This window comes from Mesoplodon mirus (genome assembly GCF_964341445.2).
Source record: "Mesoplodon mirus genome assembly, chromosome: 13".
Lineage (NCBI taxonomy): Eukaryota > Metazoa > Chordata > Mammalia > Artiodactyla > Ziphiidae > Mesoplodon > Mesoplodon mirus.
This window is the reverse complement of record NC_138989.1, coordinates 21,081,446-21,106,332: the sequence shown is the minus strand read 5'-3', so window position 1 is coordinate 21,106,332 and position 24,887 is coordinate 21,081,446. Positions and strand designations below refer to the sequence as shown.

The 24,887-nt window shown below is 45.0% G+C and overlaps 1 long non-coding RNA gene across 7 annotated transcripts in view; it reads right to left on the bottom strand.

The window, feature by feature from the left end:
* Positions 1–24,887, bottom strand: part of LOC309814430 — a 372,229-nt gene that overhangs the window by 117,017 nt on the left and 230,325 nt on the right. Inside the window, exon 5 of one of the 7 annotated variants that reach the window (XR_014295681.1) lies at positions 4,573–6,141. The exons of the other annotated variants lie outside the window; for them this stretch is intronic. This is a non-coding gene — a long non-coding RNA (uncharacterized lncRNA). Of the gene's footprint in view, positions 1–4,572; positions 6,142–24,887 lie in introns of those variants that run through there. 7 annotated transcript variants of the gene reach the window in all.

Below are 24,887 nucleotides of genomic sequence, written 5' to 3'. Positions count from 1 at the left end.
AGTCGGGGAATCTCTTGGGAAGGGTCCCCACCCAGCCGGCTCTCCCACAATGCACCCGGTGCTTCTGCTGATAAGAATGGGCTGCTTGGCCTGGAGGCGCATGACAGGACTAGAAGCGTGTCTATTCTGAGAGCCGTAAGAGGAAACTCCTGCTCCGTGAAGGCAGGCCGATAAGAGAGAAGCAGCCAAGGCCTGGGGCGTATTTTCCCCTCCAATTTTTTATTTTGTTTTGTTTCAGTTCTCTTCTTCTTAAAGGAAAGAGAAAACCTGGCACCCACGCCACTGGCCAGGGATGGATGGGGACTTGTAGACGTTGAAAGAGGATGGTGAGAATGAACCTTGAGATTCCAACACTGAAATCTCAAGGGTGGTTTCACCTGGGCTGTGAGTTTATGGGAGATTTTTAGCTCTTCTTTACCCTTTGCTGAATTTTCCAAATACAGGCACACCTTGTTCTGCCGTGCTTCACAGATCCTGAATTTTTTACAAACTGAAGGTTTGTGGCAACCCTGCTTCGAGCAAGTCTATTGGCGCCATTTTTCCAAAAGCATTATTTTAAATTAAAGTATGTACATTGGCTTTTAGACGTAATGCTATGGCACACTTAACAAACTACTGTGTAGTGTAAACATAGCCTTTATATGCATTGGGAAACCAAACATTTTGTGTGGCTCGCATTATTGCAATGTTTGCTTTATTGCGGTGATCTGGAACCATACCCACAATATCTCCGAGGTCTGCCTGTGCTTTTGCCATGACCAAGCATCTTGTTTATAATCAGAAAAAATAAAAGTTGTTTTTGAAAGCAAGTTTTGAATCTCATTTCACATTTGCTCCTAAGTACAGACGCTAAAGGGGGAAAGTGTATGTTTTCTGTGATCCAGGGACAAATGCAGTGTTGCTTATCAGGAGAACATGGGCAAGAAGGTCATATTCCCCCCAATCTGCTGTTGGGGGATTGTTCTGGAAAACAGTTTGACAGTTTCTTATAAAGTTAAAATACACTTAGCATATAATCCAGCAATCTCACTCTTGGGTATTTATTGTAGAGAAATGAAACTTACCTTCACATAAAAACCTGTACATGGATGTTCATACCAGTTTCATTCCTAATACCCACAAACAGGAAATAACTTGGCCTTCAGTGGGTGAAGGGTTAAGCAAATGATGGTACATCCTTTCAAAGGAATACTACTCAGCAATGAAAAGAAGCAAACTATTGATACATGTAACACCTTGGACGGATCTCAAGGGCATCGTACTGAGTGAAAAAAAAAGCCACTCCTGAAAGTTCATGTGCTACATATGATCCATCTGGAAGATGGAAATAGTCAAAGATGAAGAAAAGAATGCTATATATGAATATTCTCATAGTGACACAGTTATAGCTCTAAAGAACAGATCGGGGTTGCCAGGCATTAAGGGTGGGGTGGGGTGTGACCATTTGGGGGTTGCTTGAGGGACTTTCTTTGTGGCGATGGATGTGCTCTACACCTTGTTCATGGTGACAAATACTCACGTGTGATAGAATTTCATAGAAGTATACACCCACCCCCAAAGTTCCCATACAACTAGGGACATCCAAATCAGGTTCTATTCAAGTTAATAGCACTGCACTCATGTCATTTTCCGGGTCCTGATAATTTTACTTTGGTTTATGTAAACTGGTATCATTGGGCGAGACTGGGTGAAGTATTACTACTTGTGCAACTCCTTGTGAACAACTGTAAACCATTTGAAAATGAAACAGTATTAAAAACATCTGACTCATCTCTACTCTGATTTCTTTGTGCTGGTTTCATTCTTAGGCAAGACCTTACCTCATGGTAACAAAAAGGGTGCCAGCAGCTCCAAACCTATATCCTCCCAGTTTAGCAAGCGTCACTGAAAGACCATCCCTTTCCCAATAGTTCCAGCTAACATCCTGCAATTGAGCCTCACTTCTGTCATATGTCACATGCTCATCTCTGTCAATCGCTGCCACCAGAGGAATGCAATACACTGGTCAGGGCTAAGTCATGGCCAGACTCCTGCTCTCCCATAGTAGGCACAGGACAGCACTCTCAGAAGCATATGGGGACTTCATTCCGGAATAAAATGTATAAATGTATCTTTAGCAGAAAGGAGGATTGGAAGCTAGGCTGTAAAACCAATAGATGTCCAGCAGAGAGGAAAATAGCATCATTATAAGGATAAAATATCACATGAGACAGTGCATGTAAAACACATGGAAGGTGGTAGGTGCTTATTAGGAGATTAACAAAGAGGTTTCCTCTGCTTCCCCTGGTCACCGTTGCTGATGAGAAGAATCAGGTACGTTGGAGAATTCAGCCCAGTTTGCCATTTGCACCAGCTCCAGCTGCACTTCAGACAAGTGCCCAGCAGCACCTGGCTGCCTTTCTTACAGAGAGCTCCGCAATCCTGAGACCTTTTCTACTGGTCCCAATTGGACGTGATGTCTTTCCTACCAGACTGCCTGCTCAGAGAGTCTGAATCTTACTTTCCTCTAAAAATAAGAGCCAGTCAGCATCAGTGGCATTGTGCCAGGCACGGCGCTAGACATCCTTCATTATAGTTGTCACCCTAACCCAGGGCAGATGGCATTGCTCCATTTTGCAGATGGACAAACTGAGTTTCAAGGGGGCCAGCACATAGTTTGGAAGTGGCAGAGGCGGATCTCAAACCCAAAGGCTCCAAATGCCATTTACTTTGGGCAGAAGAAACCCCTCATTGTCCCCAAGATTTCACCAGTGAAATTCAACTGGCAGAGCTGACCTAAGTGTGGAGCTCCTGTCCACCTGCTCTCCAGCATCCCTGCTTCCCGTCCTAATGGGCTGCTATTTCTCTCTCTTTTTATGATGCTGATCTACTGGAGGCCAGGGCATGGATATCACTGTAAACCAAGCCCTCGATGGAGCAATTAGCAGCACAACTGCTTCCCCTGCTCCACTTTCACCAGAGCCCAGAAACAACATTTCATCCTGCATGCTACACGCTATGCCAGGGCAGGGCACCCATTCTGCTAGAGCCAAGGAACCCTTGTCTTGCCTAAGACATTATTAAAATAAAATCTACATTTATTCTGTCCAGCCAGCTTGTGGAATGCAAGTCAAGAAGCATCTTTTTGGTTAAGGGTTGGGGGCCAAGGAAGTCCCCTAAGCGCTCTGTTCCCTCTCCACCTAATCTCTCCCCTTTCCATTCATACACACAGGTGCACACACAGACACAAACACACTCATGTATGCCTGGGGACTATTTTGTTCCTCTTAACTGAAGTGATACGAAAAAGCTTCTTCTGCTTATCTTCATCTTTTCCATTTTTTTCCTGGGAAGGGTGGTTGCTATTGGTTTATTCTCTGTATGTGTGAACATGTGTGTGTGTGTGTGTGTGTGTGTGTTTCCTGGTCATTTTTTTTTCCCAACTGCATCTCCACAATGAGTCAAAATTCAAACACGTTTGGAAAATAAATACTTCCAGCATCGCATTTGTTAAAGCCGGAGGCTGTTGTCAAGGGCAGCTTGGCTGTTGGGTACCCCGTGCAGGTCTCGAGAGAAAAAGAAGAACTCACCTGGCCAGGTTCTTGGGCTGAGCTGGGAGCATGCATTCCATGGCTCCCTCCAATGCACAGATTTCCTGGGGTCTTTGTTTCCTAGTGTGATTGGAGTTGGACATGCAGAAGGGCTGACATATTTAGTCAAAACCGCCGTGCTTGGTGACTTCTGATCATTTTAAGAAAATGTCCAGAGCTAGGGTTTACTCAGGCCCTCCTTTGTGCCAGCAACAGTGTGAGAGCTGGATCCACATTGGACCAAGTTTTCGAGGTGTGATTTACCCAGCAAGAAGAAGGGTGAGAATTACATTGTACAATGGGCTCTTAGTATTAATGATAATAATAGCTAGCATTTATTTGCATACTGTATCCTAAGCAGGTTACAAACCATTACGTAGTATTAATATTTTGGAGATTAATATTACATTTTAGTAATAATGTTTTTTAATGAAAAGTATTTCAAACATACAGGCAAGAATACAGAAAATATAATAAACACTAGCTTTTAAAAATCTTTAACTGCATCCTCTATTTGCTCCAGATCTTTTTCTACTGGAACAAGACATCACAGCTGTAGCTGAGGTCCCCGTGCACCTACCCTGATCCCAGTTTTTTCTTCTACTTTCCAACCAGGAGTTTATATTTGGAGTTTACTATGTCAATAGATTTTTTAAATGTTTATTATACAATTATGTATCCGTAAACATTATATTTTGTTGTTCATGCAGGTTTTGAAACTTTACATAATTGGTATCTAGCTGTACATCTCATTCTGTATTTTGCTGTTTTCTTCCCACTTAACAAAGATTATCACATTTAATCCTCACAACGGCCTTAAGAGGTTGGCACCATTTTACAGATGGGGAAGGGGAGGAAGAGAGGAGATAAAACCCTTACACTAACATATCCTTATGCTAAATATGGGTCTAAACTATGACTTGGTAGTTCCACTCCTAAGTGTAGACCCCTAAAAAACACGTATTTAGGGACGCCAAAGATGTGCACAAGGATGTTCATAGGATCTTTATTTGTAAGAGCTAAATATTAGAAATAACCCATATGTCCATCAACAGAAGAATGGATAAACACACTGTGGTGAAGTCACACCATAGAATGTTATACATCAATGAGAAAGAATGGGCTTGTGCAGCCGCAGCATCGTGGATGCATCTCAGACACGATGCTGAGTGAAAGAAACCAGACACAAAGGAATGCACTGCGTGGTTCCATCTGTATGAAGTTCAGAAGCAGAACTATGTGATGACAATAGAGCGGTGATTACTTCTGGGGACGGAGGGCAGTGTTGACTGAGAGGGCCAAGGGCAGGGGCTGCTGGGTTGCTGAAAGTGCTCTAGAACCTGATCTTGGTGGTGGTTACACAGGGTAGGAGGATGTAAAAACTCTTCAGGCTTTGCATTTAGATTTATGTATTGTATCACATGTGCACTATACCTTGAGGATGACGGTGGTGATACTGATGATGGTGATGATGAAGAGGAGGAGGAGGATGTAGATGGTGGTGATGATGATGACAATGATGATAAATCACTTGTGTAGAGTCATACAGATCATCTGTGGCAGAGCCATTCTAAACCCAGACAGTCAGACTTCTGACTCTGCACTTGACCGCGACTCTGGATATTTATGAAGCGAAGGTAGAAGAGCAGGTAAAGCGACCTGCTCAAGTTCACGCAGTAAATCACACAGAAAAGGTAGGACTTGACCCTAGTTCTGTCTGACTCCCACATTCGTAACTCTTTTCTTTGCCTCTGACCCCTGCCAGGGACACAGCCAGGGTTCTCTGGGTACCCCATTCTCTGTCAGCGTGCTGACGACTCAGTTTTCCACTCTTTGTATAACTCATTTACAGAACGTGTCCACAAGCAGTTCACAGATGGAGAAACGGAGGCTCAGTCATGCACCCCCAGGTGACCAGATCCCCAGGTTCCCGTGAGGCCCCATGGACAGAGCGTGAAGTGTGGGGTCAGTCAGATCAGACCCTGCTGAGAATCCCAGGCCGGCCATCATTGTGTGCCTCGGTGTTCCCATCTGCCAAGTGGACATGGCAATCCTGGCTCTGCAGGGCAAGGTGAGTATGAAACGAGGCAGTGCCCAAAGAGCATGCACACCGTCAGCCACCTGTCTCGCTTCCTGACTCCTTGGCTTCCCCGGCCGTTCAGGCTTTCTTGTTCATCACTTGGTTGACCTCTCAGCCTTCTTGCAGCTTTAAGATTCTATGATTTATGGCATTTTATGCAAATGTCGATTAAGCACTCAGCTCTGCACACTGCAGAGAAAAAGGGGGGCGGGTGGGCTGGCATGGTCCCTAATTCCAAGTGGGTAACAATAATGTTGACAGGGGAAGTGACAAGTGACAAGTCAGCTGTCCTCTCTTCTCTCGAAACACCGAGGGGACCACACTTCACTCCTGCATTTGGTTCATGCAGGATATGAAAGGGATGGCCCAGCCTGGGATGGGTTGGGTCCCCGATAGGAATTAGCACAGGGGGCCTGGGCACTGGGGAGTCATCCCCCAGGATGGGTATGCCTTTGTAGCAGGCCTTTATTGAACGTTCTACTCCATAGTGCCCTATAAAACCAAGAGGGAAAAACAAAAGCCTTCACTTCACAGAGCTACATAAAATAACCTTAAAACGAGCATCCATAAATGTGGAGCTAGTAATTATTTGCATCTAGTTAACCATGCAACAAAATGGAATAAACGCAGCTCCATTAACCTTATTTTAAAAGCACTTTTTGGTGATTCATGTTTATTACGCAGTTAACATTTAAGAGAGTGGACGCCCACCACCGTTTCTGCTTTGGAACCCTGTACTGAAGAAAACGCGCACTTGTGGGAAAGGGAAGTACAACAGATCCAGTAGAAACATTTCTACTTTCCCAACCCCTGCCCCTAAGAGACCCTCCTCGTCCAGTCCCTCGTCCAGTCCCTCGTTCAGTTTACAAGTATGTATTGAGCATCTGCTATGTCTCCAGTACTTGGCGAGGTACTGGGGCTACAGCAGTGGGCAAAAGGGCCACCAGCCTCAGGGAGCTGATGTTCCCATGAGGCAAGACCTGGGAAAGCAAATCACTTCCACTGTGAAGCGATTTGGGGCCCTGACTGAAATCTCTACCCAGCGACTTCCAAACTATAAATCCCCATCCTCATCCCACTTTTACTCCTGGCTTTTAGCATCCATGGAAGACAGCCACCTGAATCTACTAATGCCAAGATGGCTGCAAAACGCTGGTTTTGTAACTCCATTATTTCTCCGCATTTATTAGTTGGTTGTCTACTGCAGAGCAGATCTGTGCCTTCTCTTCTGTGCATCTATTTATTATCAGAATGGCTTCTTACTTTAGTCAGTGGTCTGTAATCCATTACTGAGGTCACACACACACAACCACACAAAAAGACTCAGAAACTGTTCTAGAAGAAGTATCTGGACATCCAGAAGCAACTCAAGAAACATGATATCTAAATAATCCTGGATTGGGTCTAGCCCTGGAGATGAGGATGGGGAAGTAGTTGTAAAGTGCTTATTGGGACAATCGGTGGGGTTTGAATGGGACTGTGGTACAGGCTAACACACGACAGCAATGGTAAATGGCCTGAATTTGATAATTGTGCTGTGGTGATGTACGAGATCGTTCTTATATTTAGGAAATACACTCTGAAATATTTAACAGTTGGGTGACCAACAGTCCCAGTTTGCTCATGATTCTGAGGGGTCCCAGGGTGTGGGACTTTCAGTGCTAGAGCTAGGAAAATCCCAGGCAAACCAGGAGATTTTGTCACTCTAGAGAAGGGAATCAGCACTCAACTTACATCATATGGTTCAGAAAAAAACTATTTATATATATTGTATATAAGTATATATGTATGATATATACCATGTGTTATATGTTAGTACTGACTATATATTTAATACTATACTAACATATATATTCATTATATACATATGTCTAATATGTAACACATTATTTATATTAATATATTAGCATAAGTACACAATTATGTATTAATATATTAGTAACATACTAATACATATATTAATAAATATATCTAATACTTTATATATCTATAGTATATCTATAATATACCTATAGTATATGTAGTATAGTATATATAGAGATATATATAATCTACTTCTATGTATCTAATCTATTATGTATCTAATTAATATATACACATATATATTTAAATTTAGTGAGAAAATCAAGAAATGTGACAATTGGTGAACGTTTACAATTGGTGAAGCTGGTGAAAAGTAAACAGAACTCTGACACTGAAGCCACACCTGCTTCCTTGGGGACCCTCACTCTGGCTCCCTCCTTCACTTAGCCCTCCAGGCTTGTGGGCAATGACACCTGCATTTCCTCGGCCCCCTGAGTTCTCCCACTCCGTCCCCATCTCCTACCTTGGCTCTACTCATAGCAACCTACATCGCTCATCTGTGACCGTGATCAAAAGCAAGCTTCAGGGAAGCAACGTAAGTGTCCATCGACAGAGGAATGGATGAAGAAGATGTGGTATATATACAATGGAATACTACTCAGCGGTAAAAAAAAAAGCCCCAAAAAACCCGTGAAATAATGCCACTTGTGGCAACATGGATGGACCTACAGATTATCATACTAAGTGAAGTAAGTCAGACAGAGAAAGACAAATATCACAGGACATCTCTGATATGTGGAATGTAAAAAATGATACAAATGAACTTATTTACAAAACAGAAAGAAACTCATAGACACAGAAAACAAACCTGTGGTTACCAAAGGGAAAGGGAAGGGGTGGGATAAATTAGGAGTTTGGGATTCGCAGCTACAAGCTACTGTTTATAAAATAGATAAACAACAAGGTCCTAGTGTATAGCACAGGGAACTATATTCAATATCTTGTAATAACCTACAATGGAAAAGAATCTGAAAAAGAATACATATATGTATTTATATAACTGTATCACTTTGCTGTACACCTGAAACTAACACAATATTGTAAATCAACTATACTTCAATGAAAAACAAATTTTTTAAAAAGTAAGCTTTGTCATCATATGATCACCAGCTCCATGCTGTGTCCCTGTCCCGAGCGTAAGCCGCACAAGGGCCAGGACCATTGGGTCTGCTTTGTTCCCTGCTACAACCTCTTCAGACCAGGTCTGGCACATAAGAGATGTGTGATGAAGTTACTGAATAACGAACAGAATGAGGGGCTGGGGTGGAAGGAGGAGACTGTGAAGTTACCCAAAGAAAATGGCAGAATGGGGTCAACCACCAGGTTCCCTGATGCCCAGGTCAGTGCCTGCAGCCGTCCCCCAACCCATGTTAGTCATCTTCTAGAAGAGCTACTTTGGGGGCCCTTTAAAAGGCACTCTCTGCAAACCTTGTCAAACGATTCAATAGCAACTGCTCAGAAGGAGAAATGTTGTTGCTATTTTCTTTTATAAGGTGAAGTGTTTATAGAGATAAACTCTAGCTCAATTTGAACATCTCCAGAGAGAAGAAGCCAGAACCTTCTCGGAGAGGGAAATGGAGAGTGAAGGTTGCTATGTAGGTGAATTGGGAAATACATATGAGAGGCAGGCAGAGGAAGTCTTTAACCGAGGGATATTTCGTATTTATAAGTATGCAGATGCTCAAATTCTCACTCCTTTTTGTCTATGGAGTTAGATATGCACATGTCAGCAAAAATTAGCCAATCCATGTAAGATGCATAGTGTAATCATGGCTCTTAATCTTTAATGCATAATTTAGAATGCTGATTCTGTGGCTGGAAGTGTGGATGGAGCCAGATGATGTAGGGCTGTGAAGACCGTTCAGAAAACTCCCAAGCAGAAGTTGGAAGGAGGCTTGGTTGCAATGTCCTAGAGCCTTGCTACTCAAAGAGTGGTGTGTGTACCCATAGCATAAGCAACCCAGGGAAGCTGGTTCGAAATTCAGATCCTAGGACCCTCAGATACATGGAATCGGCATCTTCTCTCTGCCAGGACCCCCAGGTGATTGGTGTGCCTATTAAAGTTTAAGAGTGCTGGTGCATAGGATATTAACACATCAACCAAGAAGGACTTTAAAGGAACTTTATAGCTCTTGAGATCTCTGATTTTACACTCCTGTCTCTTCTTATTTAACTTTTCCCTGGAATAATTGTCTTTAAAACATCACCATGAGGGTACAACAAGGAAGCCCCATTCCCAGATACACTGGGTTAAATAATCCAGCACAGGTGGCTAAAATAAGATCACTTTACAGTCATTGCCCTGGCAAAGCAGAAGAAAACAATTCAGACTGTATTTCATAATAACCACTAACCTGGGTGAGGAGGGAAGATCTATTGCCCTAGAGAACACTCACTAATAATGAAAAAGAAATCATGCAAAATGAGTAAACCAGTATTCAGCCACCTCCCAGTGAAATAACGGATTCAGGCAACATTATTATTTGGTGTTAAAATCATTAGGCATATGGTTGAGGGAGATTTGGATCCCTGTACACATGCCATTTTATCATCTCAAGGGGAAACACATACGTGCACGGTGGAGATGACACACATCATCCCAACCCAGGGCCAGTTTCATTTTACATCACAAAAAAAGGGTCATGCAGAAATCACTGTTCTCCTGAGGCTATAAGACGAATGCAGTACTCCCGGTGAAAGGCTCTAGTCATAAGAAGTTACCATGAATCCATTCAGCCTTTAGAACCAATGTTTGGTCTGTGAAATACAGGGGATAGGGCAACAAGACAAATGAAACCACAGAGAAGCACCAGATTAACCCAGAAGGAGGGGCATTCTGCAGAAGGAACTCGAAGGGAGGCTTGGGGGAAAGAGGGGGGATTTGGATGCAGACTAGTTATTAGATAAGAGTTCATGGCAATGTGGGGATGGGTAACTAAAAATGCATGTTACAAAGCCTGACAGCTAGTATGATTACATTTTAGTAAAAGATAGATCGATGGACGGATAGATAGATAGACAGATAAATAGACAGACAGATAAGATGGATGGATGGATAGATTAGATAGGTAGATATAGATAGATAAGATGGATGGATAGATAGACATAGATAGATAGATAAAGATGGATGGATACACACATACATACATACTAAGGTATTAACAAAGGCAATCTCTGGAAAGTAGGAACATGATGTTTTTATCTTATTTTTTGCTTATCTCTTTTCTCTAACCCTCACAATGCCTATTTACTGTTTTTATAGTAGAACATATGTGCAGAGGTGCTGATGGCATTTCATTCCCGGCATTTGCAAGTAGCCATTTAGTCATTCACTCACTTATTCATTCATTCATTCACCCAGGCACAATAGGTCGAGTTAGCTATGATGTCATAGGTCTAGGGATGGGGTTTCACTTACCAAGATAAATGACCCCCATCTCTGCCCTTCTGGTCCTATTCTGGTCAAGGATATAGATATGTGGTTATGAAGCTGATACATACTTGAGGGTATGATGAGCATGGAAGTAGTGAGATGTACTGACTATGGAGGATGGGGACCTACTCCATGAATGCCAGGAAGGGAAGGTGGGGTGGGGATGGGGTGGGAGATGACATTGCAGAGCTTAACCTGACCTTTGCCTCTCTCTCTTACCTCCATTATTCTGACCTTTGAATTTCTGAAGTGCACCAAATTCCTTCCTACCTGAGGACCTTTGCACATGCTGTTCTCTGGGTGTGAAATGCTCAGAACTATCCTCAAATAAACACACACACACATATACACATATACATGCATACACTTTATTTCTACCAATTTTATACCTACTTTTCTTGCAGCTCTCAAATTTAATCACTTCCTGTGGAGTTCACTCCTTGACTCCTCAAACCAAGCCTCCTATCATTTATGCCCACAGAACCTGTTCTTCAGCATTTTGTAGGATAGTCTATTAATCTATCTATTTATTTTGTAATTCATTGCTCAAAGTCATGAAAACAATCCCACGCCTTGTTCATTTCCATAACCTACATCTTAGGACAGAGTCTAGCACAGAGCAATTTTTCAATAAATGTTTGCTGCCTAATGAAAGAACAAATTGTTTTAACAGTGTGCTTCTGGAAAAGTTTATACCCCTGTTTTTGTTTCTTTAGTCCATTCCAATTAAAACAGGAATAACAGAACCTGCTGGCATTTATGGAGGACCTGCCATGTGCCTGGATCACTGCTAACAATTATACACCCATTATCTTGGGGAATATCATCAGCAACCTGTGAGGTAAGTAACAGGAATATACCCATTTCGCAGGGGAGAAAATGGAGGCATTTATAGGAAAGTCTCAATTTCTTATAAACTGGGGAGCTCTTTGCAACTCAGCTTATCTCTGTAAACTTCAGTTATTTAAAGCGATGGGTTTAGTAGCCCATACATATGCATACATACATATCCGTGGATCAGAGACACAGCCCATCTCTGAGACATCCATGTCTGTGAAACAGGATAATGCCAAGTTTCACGGCCATTAAGTTGGCTAGTTGTGCCTGGTACCTAGTGAGCACTTAGGACACACTTGGATGAGGGCTCCCCTGCACTTTTAAGTTTCAAAGCAGAATCCCTGGCAGACGGCCATGCTTTGAAATTCCATAGTGCAATAACCATGAATCACCCCAAAGTTTCCAGGACACAAGCTAGTTACCTTCTTCTGCCCAGCCTCGTTGTGCAGGGAGACAGGGAGACAGGGAGACAGGGAGACCTTGGACACGGTCACCGACTCAGGGATCTTGGCTGCAGACAAGAGCCCAGAGCTGAAGGGCCCTCCTGCCGACCTTGCTGAAAAGACCAGTAAATTCAGCAGCCAGTGTGTCTGGCCTTCCCACTTGCTTCCTCTAAATCTCCCTCTAAGTGGCAGGACTCTGGCCCGGCTGTCCTGTCTGGGCACATTTCCTTCATGTCAGAGGCGAGTGGTGCCAGGGGCCTCCAAGGGGTTGGCGGAGACCTCATTTTTCCCACACAGCAGTCCTCTCAGGAGCAGCTCCTTTGCTGCCTGATTCAGCTTTGCTCAGATACAAGCTGCAAACACTGGGAGCCTGGAGGGGACCTGACCGTTTCCCACTTTCTAAGTTGCTTCCTCTGTCTTAACTCAGAGTTTCAGGAAAGTCCCTGGGGATAATGTTTCAGGTACCCAGCTTTCCCTGGGGCCTCAGGGAATCAGTCTGCAAAGGAGCAGACAGGGAGGTCTGGTGGCCCTGGGTCAAAACTAAGGCCAGGATGCCTTGCACAAGTCCTGCCACCCTCCAGCCTCAGTTTCCTTGTCTTTACATTGGGAGAGCAACAATGTCCATCTCACTGGGTGTTGTGAGGATCAAATGAGTCATGAGTTCTTGCCATAATAAGTAGTGAGTGCCTACTGTATACCACACACTGTGATTTCATATCTGACATATATCATTTTGTTCTCACAACCAATGTGGAAAATCAGGGTTTTTTTTACCCCTCTTTATTGAAAAGTTGTAACTAAAGCTCAGAGAGGTCAAGTAACCTGGCGGAGATCACAGAGCAGAGCTGGGATTCAGACTCAGGCCTGTCTAACCCCAGAGACTGAGTTTTACATGCTGCGAACCCCCTAAGCCCTGCTCCCAGCTACCCCCTGCTCTAATCCTTTCTGCAGACTGCTGCAGGCTATGCACTGTTACCCACATGATGAGAATCACGATGGTAACTGTTTATGTTGATTAAGACCTGACCATGATGTTACATGGATTACTTCCTTTACATCTTTTACTTAGGGCCTTTATTTTGATGATTTTAGGTTGGCCTGCACCAGAAAATGAAGGATTTTCAAAACTGACAAAAGACTCTGATCTTCAGCCCATAGGGAGCCATAGCAGGTGTGCACACGAGACCCTGATGTGATCTGACTGGCTGTGCTGGGGATGGCTCTAGCTGCCAAGATGAAAATGGGTGAGAGAGAGAGAGCCTGGAGGCAGGGAGGCCAGTGTGGAGGCTGGAGCAATAGGAAAGGATGGAGACCAAATGTGACTCTTTGTTCTTTCTCTCTTCCCAGGATATGGGGTGTCCCAGAGAGGCCTGGCTGCCCCTGTAGCAGCATCTCAGCCCGCAGCACCCCTCTTCTGTCAGCCAGCTTATCCTAGCTCAGATCACAACCCACAGGTACCCAGGCTTAGAGCATTCTGCCAAGGTGGGTCAGAAGAAACTCTGCTTCGGTTGGCCCATGGGATTTGTAGGGTGTATCATCCTGAAGAGGCACAGAACATAGCAGCTGGGGTGAGAGGGAATGTGGGTCCAAGGAGAGAGAGCCGTGGGTCAAGTCGGTGACTCCAGGGAACATTAGGGGACATTTTTTGGCTATTACAAATCTGGGGGTGGCGGATGCTACCGGCATCTAGTGGGCAGAGGCTAGGGATGTTAAACACCTTATAGTGCACCGGACAGCACCCCGCCTCGACAAAGAATGATCCAGCCCAAATGTCATTCGTGCTAAGGTTGAGAAGCCCAGGTCTAAGGCCGGGCTCCCCTCACTGGGCTGTGGAGTGGGGCCTGGGTCCACAGGTCTCAGACTGTCTGTTCAGGGAGCATGGCCAACCTCAGCAGCAGAGACACTCATGGCCAAGCCTGCCCACCTTCCCTGCTAGATGGCTTCTCTGCCCTGAGCAGGGGCAGAGGTGCCCCCATCTCTGAACAGACTCCCCACCCTACTATACCATCATCCCTGGGTGTTTATCTCCCAGACAGCGTCAGTCCCACCAGGAGCAGTCAGCTCCCAGCGTCGGTCATTCTGCTCCGGGCTGGGTGCCTGCATGGAGCCCACTGACTCATCCCTGTGTTATTGGGACTGTGGCTGTCCCCTGCTCTTGCCCCTCCCTCCTCAAGCTTGCTGGGGTGGTCCATGGAGGCTGAACCAGCAGTAACTGTTCCTTCCAACTGCTGGGAAGCTGCCAGCAGCAGCAACGTGATAGACATCTCTGTCCCCCCAGAGAGGCTGTTGGGACTGTGCTGTGACTGTCGGGGGCTGAGGGGCTGGGAAGTCGTGTGAGTAGGGCTGGAGGGTCCTGCTCTCCCAGGCCAGGAGACTGACTCTCTTTGTGCCAGATTAAATTTCCCTGTCCACTCTGAGTTAGCACTTCCCAGACGCTGCCAGCCCCTGGGGGCTCACAATGGAACCTGGGGGTCTGATGAGCATCCTCCCATTGTAAGGAGCCTCCACATCCGGCCTCCTTTATCTCCTGTCACCTGAACATAGCTAAGGACACACAGCTGGTCCCAGAATTGGTGCTTAGCATCCTTTCCCACATGCCCCGGAGGCCAAGCTCGCCTGAGGAGCAGCCAGGTTTCAAACTGAAGAGCGCGAGGCTTCAAAGCCCTGGGGCTGATCACATGTCTCCCTCAGAGCCCATTGCTGAGAGAGGAGTGGCCAGTCCAGGCTCCTGTTTGTTATTCTAGAACCACAGAGCAGCCTAGAATCTTCCAGTGAAGGGGTGTTGGAAAGCACTTTGCATGGGAATCCCAGCAATTCCTTTGCAAAGTGCTTTCCCACTCATTGCATCTCTCAGTCCCATCACAGAGAGCATCCTTGTCCCCAGTGCACAGGTGGGAAAGCTGAGGCTCAGCGAGCAGGTTGAGATCATCAGGATCATTCAGTTACTAGACAGCGTCCCCACGCCCCCCAAACACACCCTGACTTCCTTATGATGCCTGATTCACATCCAGGACGCAGCTTTCTCCAAGCTCAGTAGGCCAGCCTCACTGATTAATCCCGACCCAAAACTCAGGCCCTCAAGGCATTCCTTAAACTCCTCTGGGCATTCCCAGAAAGAAAATGTCATTTGACTATATATGTATGTATAAATATGTGTGTGTGTATAAATAGATATATAAATATGACACAGGGGACCTTCTCCAATATCTAAGATGAGCTTAAGCCAGGATTCTATTTGAGTGTCTACTGAGACCATTTTGTTAGATGCCAGCACGACTGAGGACTTAACATCAAGGAGAGAGGCCGAGTACAGAGGGTGCGGGAGGATCTTCCCTTCGGTGGTCCCTTCACTATCTTTTCTGAGAAGTCTTAATCCCTTAATCACTTTTATTAATCTCATAACAATCTTTCCAACATCAGTTACATCCTTCTTATCTTGGTTAAGCATTTTGGTGAACTCAGAGCTTCTTGTCACTTAGGGAATTTTCCCTTCTGCTTAAGGCACCTGCTCTTACACATTCATTCTCTCTCCCTCTCCCTCCCTCCCTCTCTCTCTCTCTCTCTCTCTCTCTCCCTCCCTCCCCCCTTCCTCCTTTCCTTCCTCCAGCTGTCCTGTTAGAATCTAAAAGCCCTTGAATTTCAGAGCTAGGAGGAACCTTTGAGACCACCCAGCAGACATTTTGCATTTTACAGCTGGAAAGTCAGGGCTCTGAGATGTTAATGAACTCATTCAAGGTCACACCATGGGCACAGGTGGGTATCTGTACCCATGGGGAACAACAAGGCAACTTATAGGTATAAGCACTTACTCAGCATCTCGCCTTTAATCCTCACAAACAACTCTTAGGTGGGTTCTGCCATTAGCCCCATTTTAGAGATGAGGAAGCTGAGGCAGAGCAAGGGAAATCACTAGATCCCGGACACATCGTGAGGGATGCACGGCCAGGAGACTGGAGCCCAGGCTACCGGACTTCAGGGCCTGAGCTCCCATGCACTAGGCCCTCTCACGACGCCTGGGCATTGCTCTCTCCGCCGATCCCTCCAGGGACAGTGGGCTGGTGCACAAATAGGAGTGAAGCAGGCCCGTTATCAAATGAAATAAAGGTATCGAGGGCTCAGGATGTGGCTGCTGCCCCCTCTTGGATTGGGAGCTCAGAATCCCCACCACGTATGGTGGTCCCACAGCCCAGCATGGGGTCTTCTTGTCTACCAGAGCCCATGACAGTGACCTCTGCTACTAACTGTCCGCAGGGAACAATGGGACCAGCCATGCATCCCACAGCTGGGCCAGCCCCTGCCATACCCCTGACTCACTCACAGCAGAGGCTGCACCTCCTTCACCTCTCAACTGGAGGTGTCCGCAAATAACCACCAGCTGCAGAGGCCTTTCTAGAAGTGAAACATAATGTGAGAGGCCAAGATGAAAAGTCTAACAGGAAGCTGCCGGTGGAAGTGGGGGTTTTGAATGGAGGGGTGTCTCGATTCCCATCTCCCCTGGGAAGCTCTGGAAGCAACTGGAGATCTCAGACACACAGTTTCAAAGCTACCCAAGAGGCATCTCTGCGTGTCTCCCATGCCTGATCTCCCGTGAGCCTAGAAACATCCCCCATTCTCCTCCAAGCCCCGTGTGAAAAGAGGGGTGCGTCCAAGGGAATGGCTCTCAAATTCCCAGAATCATCAAAGACACAAACATGGGATCTTGAGGCTGGCTCCTTCCGAGTTCCATGTGCCCTCCCTGGTAACTCGTGTGCCTTCCTTTTCATCTCCCATCACCTCTGCTCTCTCCTGCTCCCCTCCTTCCCTCTCTGTCTGGCTGACAAGTAGCTGGTGAAGGCGAAGATGGAAAACCAACCACCGAACTTAGAAAATAAGAACACTCTGGTCGGCTTTATTAATCTCCTGAAATATGCTCTCCAATTGCTGCCGAGCCAAAAGGGCTTGTGTTTTCTCCTAGAACATCGTAAAAAAAATGTAGAAATGTTTACAAGGATGACTGGGAAAAAGTGCAGTAGATCTTCCTGGTAATGTACAAGGTGATGCAGTAATTGCTATGGAAACTAGTCATTATAATTCAATAAAAAAGGGAGAAAAAAAAGTTAAGTTCATTGTGTTACCTATGACTGTACAGTCACATTCTTTACATATATTAGCATAAAATCAAGCCCCACTTTTATTCTCAGGGTTTTCACTAGCTCTGCCTTCACAAAAGGGTGTGTAGGATTCACTGCAGATGAAGCCCTAAAGAGGAGATGAAAATTCACCTTGCAAGAAATCGTTCTCTACTTTTTTTTTTCCCCTGGGTAAAATATTTAATGTTTCTGCATAATGAGCGTGCAGGTTCCGGAACAGAATACAGCTTGTGCACAAGGAGTTTTGCCCAGTGCGTTAGAGGAACAACTTTACCTCGCTATGGGCCCTGAGATGTAACAGAAAGGGAAGTCTTCTTTTAGGAGGGATGTAACTTGAAAACCATCACTCCTGTCCACCAGTATCTTGCAACTCTGTATGTAATTGGGAGCCCAGAAACAGGCGGCCAGAGTTAGAAGGCAGGAGGGCCCTCTTCCAGCTCTGGACTAGTTACTTGGTGACTTGGTTCATCTCTCTGAGCCTCCCCAATTGTACAAGCTATTAAACTACCTGCCCTTCTATTCTCTGCCTTCTAGCGCCAGGGCTGAGATGCTGCCCACTGCACTTCTGCTTTGCCTGCTGGACCTGTGTTAGCCTCTGCCCCTAGTGGGTGCTAGTGGGAGACTTGCGGCGGCTGGCAGGAAAAAGATGCGCTTGTCCCTGTTTGCCGACAATTTTTGTCAGCATCATCGCAGCAGTGGTTCCTAGTCCCAGCAGTGACGGCTGGTTCCAGGGCAGGTCTTCCTCACAGTGATAACCAGCCTCTTCATATCACCTCAGGCAGCTTTTCTTCAGAAGTCTGTGCCCAAGCTCTGCAGGCTAGCTCCCAAGAGCAGAGTTCTGGTCCCTACTCCAAAGTTTTGGGGTTTTTCCCCCCATCTTCTCTGCTCTCTCCCTGAGCCCAGGGTGATTGATAGCTGCTTCCTGCAATCACTGCCTCTGCGTTTGTCAGTGTCCCCTTTCTGCCTTTCCAGTTTGTCAACACCAGATCAACTGATGCCCTATACTAAATTCTTTCTGCTAGAATACCTGGTATGGGTTGTGTTTCTAACTTTGGATCTTGCCCTTCCTAAATCTAGCCTCCACTTGGTAGCCCAAATGACCTTTCTTACCATCAGTTTGATCAGGATACTGCCTGGAGGGGAGTGAACTCCTGGGCCTTAGGCTGTCAGAGCCTCTACCCTACCCACAGCAGACATCCTCTGTCAATCACATTTCTCTTGAGCATGGACACTCCCTCAGAATCTTTCTTAACAGCATGCTTCAGGACAGTACTATTCACGGCTCAGAACTGGCAGATAAATTGGAACCTGGCCCTGGAGGGTAAGTCCCATCTCTGAGATATGACCCATAAGAATTATTTGTTAATTTATCTCATGTTTATAGAGTGTTCATTATATATCAGGAATTCTCTATTGCCATGTAGATTCTTCAAAGAGAAATTCAATCAGTTAATGCAATCTCCCATAAGGGTAGCTTTATATTTGTTTTTGTCCAGAAGAACCCACCTTGCATACTTCGATCCACTGTAATACCTAGGGGAATTCTTTAACTGAGACCTAATAAGTCACCACAAAGACTTCTTTGAGAATGACTGAACCCCCTCCCTGGAAGGAGAACTCTACTGATAATTTCAGCATAATTACACACAACAAACTCCAAGTGGCACACAGTAGAATTCTGATATGAATTGCTAATTATGTCCACGTTAGGGCATTGATGGAAATCCTTATCTGGACGTGGCTAAAAGTCACAGGCTCTCTTTTGGGTAACCTGGATTCTTTTCCCCAAGTTCTGCATGTGGCAACATCTGAGGACATTTTTGATTGTCAAAATTGGGGGTGGAGGGGCTTCCCTGGTGGCGCAGTGGTTGAGAGTCCGCCTGCCGATGCAGGGGACACGGGTTCATGCCCCGGTCTGGGAGGATCCCACATGCCGCAGAGCGGCTGGGCCCGTGAGCCATGGCCGCTGAGCCTGCGCGTCCGGAGCCTGTGCTCCGCAACGGGAGAGGCCACAACAGTGAGAGGCCCGCGTACCGCAAAAGAAAAAAAAAAAAAAAATTGGGGGTGGAGTGCTATTAGCATCTAGTGGCTAGAGACTGGGGATCCAGGGACATTGCTCACCATCCTACAATGTACAGGACAGTCTACAATGAAGAATTATGAGGCCCCAAATGTCAATAGGGTTGATAGTGAGGACCTCCCTCCGATTTTGACTCATGTGCTGGCTGTGGCATCCTGGTGTCAGACTCCCCTTTTGTATTTGCAGAGAAACTTCCCTATTTATGGATGTAATTGCCAAAATTTGGCACCAAGTACTGAGATATTTGTAATGACATAGCCAATAAGATTTGTTCCCTCCAATGCATTGTGCAAAATGTCTGCCCCTCGGTACCCTAAGGGGTAATTTTACTCTTACTTTGGCTCTGTCACTTTCTCTATCTCCAGCCTAGCACTCTGTCTCTAGCCAGCTGCTTCTGTGGTCCATCCATGCCAGGTCTAAAGGTGTTGGGAAGAGTCACCTCCAACTTAAGACTGAACTGAAAACCTATCTCCCATTGGTCTGAACCATGGATACCATGACATTTCCAGTGTCATGCTAATAAGCATCCCCCTTCCAGCTGAAGGAGCCCAAAACCTCTCATGCCCAAAATCATTCCTTCCACATTCTTCTCCCTGAGGTCAAACTGCCTTTAATCTAGTCAGACTTGAATTACATTCAACACGGGTTCTCTTTCATTAAATACAGCCTGATGAAGGGATGCTTATAAGGTTTTGATGTGTATAAGGCTAACGAATACACAATCCCTAAATCTCATTTCTTAACTCAGGATATTTACATATTGGCTTTGTTTAAAGTGAGATACAGACTTCCACATCTCCTTCCTGGTGGCACTGATCTCATTAGGAAAATGAAGGAAGAGTCACATCAGGTTAAATGGTGGAAGGAAAATCCCAACCCTGCCTTGTAAGAGGACGACAACCAGACTGCCTCATTTGTCAACTATTGTTTAGTTAACTGATGATTAGCTTCTCTCTGATTTTGCAGAGCAGATCATCACTGAATCACAGAACCATGAGATCTTAGCACTAGGGAGCCGTAGCATTCTAGCGCTCTCCCTTCTTAGCAGGATCGTCTCCCATTACTTGTGGGGGACATGCTCTGAGACAGCCAGCAGACGTCTGACACCACAGACAGTACCGAATGTACATATACTATGTTTTTCCTATACTAAAAGCCAGGGCAGGTAGCGTATATAGCATAGATATGCTGCACAAAGAGATGAGTCACACCCAGGTAGGACAGAGCAAGGTGGAGAAAGATTTTGTCACACTCCTCAGAACGGCACACAATGTAAAACGTATGAAGTGTTTATTTCTGAAACCTCCCGTTTAATGTTTTCAGACTGTGCTTGACCATGGGTAACTGAAACTGGGGAAAGCAAAACCACAGATAAGAAGGGACTACTGTATCCCATTTTCTAGAAAGTGAGTAAACTTGAATCGTGAGATTTTAGGATCAGAGAATCTCTGCAATAGTTTGAATTTTGGAGGCATGAAATACTAGAAGTTGGGGGGTCTTCTAATTATAAACTACTTGGATCATAAAATCTCAGAATTTTGTAATTATAAATTTGTTTTCAAATTTGATATTCTTCAATCATAGCTTCTTGGAATTCTCTAAACTGAGGACCGTGGAAACCCAAAGCTTAAAGGAGCTTCAGACTCTGAGCTCATTTCAGGGGCTAACTCACCTCTAGATTCCGTTCCACCCCCTTCCCATAAAATTAATTGTTCCTTCCACATATGCTGCTATCCAGAGAGGGGACCTGCCTAGAAAGCCACAGGGAGGAAGATTTCTGTCTCCATAAGCAGATCCTTGCCACCCGAGGGAAGGGATCAAAAGCTAAGCTTCCCCAGGGGCTAGGCAGGTGATGTATGTGAGGGCAATGGGTAGATGCAGTAAAATGATGGGGAAATAGACTCTGAATGTCAGTGTCAGGGAGACAATAGGGAGTTGTAGGGACTGTAGCAGATGGGGGATCTTTGCCATGTAGGTGCAGGAGCCCATCTTTACCAGAGCATCTATCAGATGCTGGAAATCTATACTTTAATGTAGAAATCTTGAAATTCTTTTTCAATATTGGCAACTGATTCCAACTTCAAACGCAGTGCAGGCTGACACTGTGTGCAAATACCAATCAAAAATGCTCTGTGGGCCAATTTTGGCCTGCAGACCTCTAATTTTCACTTCCTGTAGGAGGGAGGCATCAAAAGAACCTCTGCACATGGTCCTGTGCAGAGGTTAGGAGCCAGGGCTCAGCAGTCAGAATGCACAGTTCAAACTTCTGCTCTGCTATATACTAGCTGTGCAACTTTGGCTGAGTCACTTAGTCTCTCTGTGCTTCATTTCCCCATCTGTAAAATGGGGATGTTTATGATAGGATCTCCCTCATGAGGTTATTGTGAGGTTTAAATGAATGAGAATAAGCAAAGTCTTTGGCAAGCATACGTTAGCTTCTATGAACTTATATAAAGAGCCTGATACATGTAAGCAATAGGTAAGCATTAGCTATTATTCTTAGTGTTATTATTATTATTATTCTTAAACTTAAATTCTCCCCAGCAGTCTTGCTGGGAGAGGGGAGGCAGGCAACGGGGCTGGAATTAATATCTCTATTTTGCAGATGAGAAAACTGAGGCATAGAAGGGTTGTATGTACTTGCCAAGGGCCACACAACAAACACATGGCAAGATGTGGCTCAGGACCCACCTCTCCGAATCTGACTCTTTATTGCCTCAGACACTGTCTGCTGTCAGAGCCCAAGGCCTGGCCTGCCTGTGGACGCTACCCCCTCCCAGCCAGCCAGCAACTCCACCACATTGCCAGATGTCCCTTGCCGCACTCCAGACGCAAAATGACAATGAAGTGGGGTTTTTTTTTTTTCTATTTTTTAAAGAGAGAGAGAGAGAGAAGGGAGCAGAGGGTGGGAGAAAACTGTTCTCATCACCAACTTTTCTCTGGCCCTCTTCCCAGATTTGAAGATTCTGGCATGGCTGGCAAAATTCAGAGCAGGAAAGAAGGGAGAATGCTGGGCAGCAGCGGGGTAGCTGAGGGTCCAGAACCGGATGCCCCAATTTCTTAGTCGGACCAGCCCCCAAGGACAAACTGCACAATTGCAAGGCTGGTACAAAATGAAAAGGCAGGACACCTTGGGCAAAAATTATTAAGAATTTTAAAAGGGTACAAGAAAAGCATAAAGCCAAGTGTAGGGCCCTTCTGAGCACAGGGTCCTGTGTGGCTGCAGAGGTCATGTGCCCTGGACACCTCCCACCCTCACTGAAGAAACGCCCCAATATTACACAGCAGGGGTGCAAAGAGGGTTAACAGACACCTCCCCTCTTTCCATGTCCTGGTGAGATAAAACCATCATTGGGAGACCCAGGACAATTTTTATATAGGATTAGAAAACAAAAATCAATATTTAATTATCTGTAAGCTTTTTGTGTCACTGAATCTTTAGCACCCTAACAGGGAACGCAGGCTGCCTCGGCAAAAGTAAGTCATTGAAGACGCAGCGGTGCTGGACATCCCTTTTTAGACTCGGGCCATAAATAGAGTACATTATCGGTCCTCACATGCTGGTATTGTTATTTATCTTTACAATCTCTATTTACCTCTATTTATAGCAGATTTCCCCCATATATTTTGAAGCCAGGTTAACTTTAACGGACTTCATGAAAGGAGGTACTTAAAACTTTGGAACATGCTTATGTGGACAGATGGTGAGGTTTTCAGAAGCTATGGGGCCCAGAAGGCCGATTTGAAGGGTGTTGATTTTTTTTTTTTTTTTTTTTTGCTTCTTTTCCCATTGCCTGTACTCTTTCCCATGCAGGCTGCCCAAAGTCCTTCATCCCCGGCGCGGTAGCTGCATCCAGAGTGCAAGTGGATGGGAGATAGGGCTAGAAGATTCTGGCTCTGGACCTTCAGGTCTTACCTGTAAATGTGCTTTTTAATCTCCCAGGCTGACAGCAGAGTCATCTTTCCAGAGGCTGGAAGCCTTTGCTTTGCCAGGAAAACCCTCAGCAGGCTTTGTTCTTTACCAGCGTATTTTAGCCTTCGTCATACTGGATTATAATCCTCTGTTCAGTGACCTGCCTCCGCCACCACACTGCCATCTCCCCTGGGCAGGGACAGAGTCGGGCCACCTGGGGATTCCCACTGCCTATAGCACAATGTCCAGCACAGAGTAGATGCATGGTGAGTGTGAGCGATCGTTATACAAGGAAAGCAGCAAAGTTAGAGTTAAAACCGGCATTAGGCTGACCTGGGTTTGAATGTCTTCTCTGGAGCTTACTGCCTAGGGGACTTGGGGCAAGTTAATTAGCTTCTCTGAGCCTCAGTTTCCTCATCTGTAATGTGGGGCTAAAGAGAGTGCCTACTTCACAGGGTTATTGGGAGAAGTCAGTAAACTGGAGCAGGTGACCTGCAGAGCCCAGTGCCTGGTATGGAAAACACACCTGAGCTGACTGTGTATCATTAATCCTAGGACCCACACACCCATTTAGAACTCACGTGAAAGAGTAAAAGTGAATGAGTGAATGAAAGAGTGCATGCCCAGAGGGATGAGTGAATGAGTGAAAACAGGGGGAAGGCCTTTCTCAGAAGCAGAGCTGAGACCAGGAAATGTAATCTAGGGAAAGGTTAGAGGCATTTCTGCTTATTAATTTAAAAAACAGGTCAGTGTACATGTATAAATCTGCATGTACTACAGGTAGCTTTTCAACTCAGTTGGGAAAAGATTATCCCACAAACAACACTGGTACAACTGTTTGACCACAGAAGGACAAAATTAAACTGTTGCTTCCCAGCCATCCAGCAAAATCAATTCCTGATGGACTGGAGTTAACAGTAAAACATAAAACTCTATGACCCCCAAATGAAAATGTGGGCTAGCAATTTGTGACCTTAAGCAGGGAGAATGTTTTTAAGTATAAAAACAAAATAATGAGAAACAAAATAAGAGAAAACAGATTGATTAAACTCCATATAAATGAAAATATTTACAGTTTCAAAAATTAAAAGACATAAAAAACACTGGGAAAAATTACTTGCTTCATATACACTGGGCAAAGGGTTAATAGACACATTATATAAAGAATTCTTTGATACTATTAAGAAAACAAAGAACAAAAATAAATAGGAAAAAAAATGAAGCAAGTATATAACTGTGAAATTAATCAAAGAAGGCACAGCAATGACCAAATAAGCACATAACACAAGCTAAACTTCACTCACAGTAAAAGGAATACAATTTACAAGAACAGTTTTAAATGGTCCAATCAGCACATTTTTCTTTAATGATAACATACACTGCTCGTGAGGATGTTACAAAATATGCACTTTTGAACACCGTGGGTATAATCTTTATAGAGCCCAAGAGTAAATACGTACTTTTGTTTGTATGCCTTGAGATTCTGTGGTAATTTATTATGCAGTATCTTTGTGTGAGTGTTGAGAGATAACGTTTTTGA